This window comes from Bison bison, unplaced genomic scaffold (assembly GCF_000754665.1).
Source record: "Bison bison bison isolate TAMUID 2011002044 unplaced genomic scaffold, Bison_UMD1.0 scf7180017864044, whole genome shotgun sequence".
NCBI classification, from domain to species: domain Eukaryota; kingdom Metazoa; phylum Chordata; class Mammalia; order Artiodactyla; family Bovidae; genus Bison; species Bison bison.
Genome location: NW_011494616.1, coordinates 1966353 through 1970446, shown reverse-complemented (window position 1 = coordinate 1970446; position 4094 = coordinate 1966353).

The following is a 4094-nucleotide window of genomic DNA, read 5'->3' as shown; positions in this document are numbered from 1 at the left end:
GTCAACAAAGGTCTATCTAGTCAAGGCTATGGTTTTTCCAGTAGTAATGTATGGATGTGAGAGTTGGACTATAAAGAAAGCTGAGCACTGAAGAATTGATGCTTTTGAACTGTGGTGTTGGAGAAGACTCTTGAGAGTCCCTTGGATTGCAAGGAGATCCAACCAGTCCATCCTAAAGGAGATCAGTCCTGGGTGTTCACTGAAGGACTGACATTGAAGCTGAAACTCCAATACTTTGGCCACCTGATGCAAAGAGCTGACTCATTTGAAAAGATCTGGGTGCTGGGAAAGATTGAGGGCAGGAGGAGAAGGGGACGACAGAGGATGAGATGGTTTCTTGGCATCACAGACTCAATGGACATGAATTTGGGTGAGCTCCGGGAGTTGGTGATGGACAGGGAGGCCTGGCATGCTGCAGTTCACGGGGTTGCAAAGAGTCCAAAACAACTGAGTGACTGAACTGAACTGAACTGAAAAACTATGTGTCATTTATTCTTTATATCGATAAAATATTGGATAAATATATATGCATCTTTAAATATATGCATCATGCATTTTATTTCCAGAGAGTCAGATTACCAGTTCACTATTGTCTGTTACTGACCCTCCGGCACCTTTCACACAGCCTTAGTTTTTTTTTTTTTCATTTGGAGGATAATTGCTTTACAATATTGTGTTGGTCTCTGCCATACAACATGTGAATCAGCCATAAGCATCCCCTCCCTCTTGAGACTCCTTCCTACTCCGCCATCCCATCCCCCTAGGTCATCACTGAGCGCTGGGCTGAGCTCTCTACGTGTTATATGGCAACTTCCCACTGGCTCTCTGTTTCACACATGGTAATGTGTATGTTTCAGTGCTACTCTCTCAATTTGTCCCACCTTTCCCTTCCCCTACTGTGTCCACATGTCTCTGTGTCTGTGTCTCTATTCCTGCCCTCCAAATAGGTTCATCCGTGCCATTTTGTTTAGTTTCCATATATATGCCATTAATAAATGATATTTGTTTCTTTCTGACTTATTTCACTCTGTACCCACTTCAGGGTTCTTGGGCTTCCCCAGTGGTTCAGACGGTAAAGAATCTGCCTGCAATGCGGGAGATCTGGGTTCGATCTCTGGGCTGGGATGATCCCCTGGAGAAAGGAGCATCTACCCACTCTAGTATTCTTGCCTGGAGAATCCCATGGACAGAGGACCTGGTGGGCTACAGTCCATGGGCTCACAGAGTTGGACTTGACTGAGCGACTTTCACTTCACTTCACGACAGGTTCTAGGTTCATCGACCTCAGTTCTACTGACTCAAATTCATTCCTTCTTATCAGCCTCAGTTTGTTATCACTTGCCAGCTTACGTCTCATTCCTCCAGTCCCACATTTAGTTGGTTATGACTTGAATGATAAAGTCCTTCTCTGGTTTTGAGACCTGGATGCTCAGGAGTGCTGTTTTTCCTAGGGTTGCTAAGTTGGATCTGCTGGCAGGTATGTTCTCAGCCATATGAAGAAGGAATTTTTAGCAACATTAGAAAATGAAATTAATATGCCAAGAGAAGTAGAGACAAACAGAAATGAATGCAGACTGAGTATGTCCTGGTGATGTTGAGTTTCCAGATTCAGTTCTTCCTATAACCATTTCTTTATTTCAATGTCTTCCCAGTTATGTGAACCGATATACATTTATCTTTGCCTCAAGATAGCATAAGCTGGTTTTCTATCAGTTGCAGTATTAAAGCCCTAATACAAATCTCCATGCAGTTAATGGGCAGACTTCAGTGAGTCTGTAAACTGCTTGAAATTGTGTGCAAGATTTTGTGTGTTTGTGTGTAAATGCATTTCCTCCCCTCTGAGAATAGGGTTCATAGCTTCCTTTAGATTCACAAAAAGACCTATAAACCCAAATGCTTATTTAAGTTAATGAGAATCAAAATAAACTAAGTCAATAGCTTTCTATGTCAAAATTTGCTCAGCATATATTTTATACCAACCTCGAGGTGGTTACATTCACCTGAATATGAATTTGAGTTTGTCTTTGCCTCATGTTTTTAACCTAGATTTTTAAGGCTTCCTAAGAGTTCTAAATCCCAAAGGCACTTAGTTTTCATTTAATTCCTTCCTTGTTGTTACTTTCTTCACATACTAGCCTATTTCTATATGTGTGATATTGTTAGCATATTTCTCAACAGATACTAAAATGGGAGGCACTTGTTATTCATTCGACTTACAAAACTTCAAGGAAGATGAACATCTACTAGAAGTCAGTATCTATATTCTATCAAAACTTTAAAAATGACTTATATCCATCTTTAGAAGCCACTTTCAAGGAAATAATGTGTGTGTGTGTGCTCAGTTGCTCTGTCGTGTCCATCTCTTTGCAACCCCATGGACTGTAGCCCACCAGACTTCTCTGTTCATGGAATTTTCCAAGCAAGAAGTTGGAGCCGGTTGCCATTTCCTACGCCAGGGGATCTTCCTGACCTGGGAATTGAACCTGCATCTCTTATGTTTCCTGCATTGGCAGGTGGATTCTTTACCACTGTGACACCTGGAAAGCCCAAGGAAATAGTATCAGGCATTAAATCCCAATTTGTTAAAGATGCAACAGTTGTTTCAAGATTACTTTCAGAAAGACTTCTAGGTTAAGAGGCTGATGAAATTATACTATAGGACAGAAAGCATCTTTATTGGGGCAAAACTGGGCTCACTATGAATGAGAAAACAGTGAAAAGTAAGAATCCATCTTGTTGTCTTGTGATGTTAGCTCTCAAGTAGAAAATAACTGTATTCGATAAGAAGCAAAATAAAGTGTTCCCAATACTAGGTAGCCAATATCTTCCCTTCAGAAAAAGTGAAAGCAATTTCAGAGGATAATTTTTGTCTTAAGAAAAAAAGTAATTTATTGCTTGGATAAGCATGACATAGAAGGCTCTGCAGGTCCCACTCACCTAACTGAAGCAATATTTTGTTAGCTTTTGTAAGAATTTTGATTGATTGCACCTATTGCACTAAAAAGAAATTATTTAAATCTCATTTAAAATATGTGTGGACACAAATAAAGTAACATAGTCAAAATGCCTTTGAAAATAAATTTGGTTTGAAAATTAAAATATGATACATTTAAATTTCTAAAAAAAATAATAAAAGTTTGTCATCAAAGCCAATAGACAACATTACAAATATCCTATCAAGGCAGTAATGAATAAGCAAAGTTTCAGGCTCATACTGAATACAACTAGACTAAGACATCAGGTTAATTGGTAAGTCTAGTAATGAGAGTTTAAGGGGTAAAGTTATCAAGTTAACAGGACTATTTTAACAAAAAAATTACTACATTTAAACTTTACTCTTAGTTGAAATTTAGTGTTACTTCTCTAAATCATATAAACCATTAAGTTGAGAATAATTAATTGACACACAGAAGAAAATTCTAGCCTTAGTTCAAAAGCTACAGAGTGGGTCATACGTATTTAATGGGTAGTTGGGTTAGTCCAACTTTTAAGGCTACAGTCTATAATTATCTTGGAGTCTGTAACTGTCTTCATCAGTAGAGCTTGTGCTATTGGCTATAATGTTCATCCAAATGTGTACACATAGATTCATAGATAAGCATGACACAGAATGTTGTGAAGGCACTGATCACCAAACAGAAAAAATATTTTGTCATCCTTTAATAAGGCTTAGTACAATAAGAGTAAGACATTGACCCCTGGATGTCTCTGACTTCAAAACTTGGATTTTCATGATACCTTATTATACTAGAAGTGCAAGTTATCACGGCTCTAGGTGTTCAGCTCTAAGAAGAAAAAGTTAGATGCAAAAAAGTCAGTTTGGGACTAGAAATATGTGGTTCTTTTACTCTTCATTATCTACTTATTGATATTATTCATTTCTTATATAAGATGCCTTACACTGACATCAAAATAACCTACCCCAACTAAAAATAAACTGTAAAACTGAGCTTGACACATATTTAAGTTGTTATTCTACGTCACATGCAAACAGGGCAAAAAGGGAAAAATAGATAACCAACAGATCTATGTGGCAACTCTTCACAATAAAGACTCTAGATACTGAGGCGTACAGAAAGCAACACACACTCGCC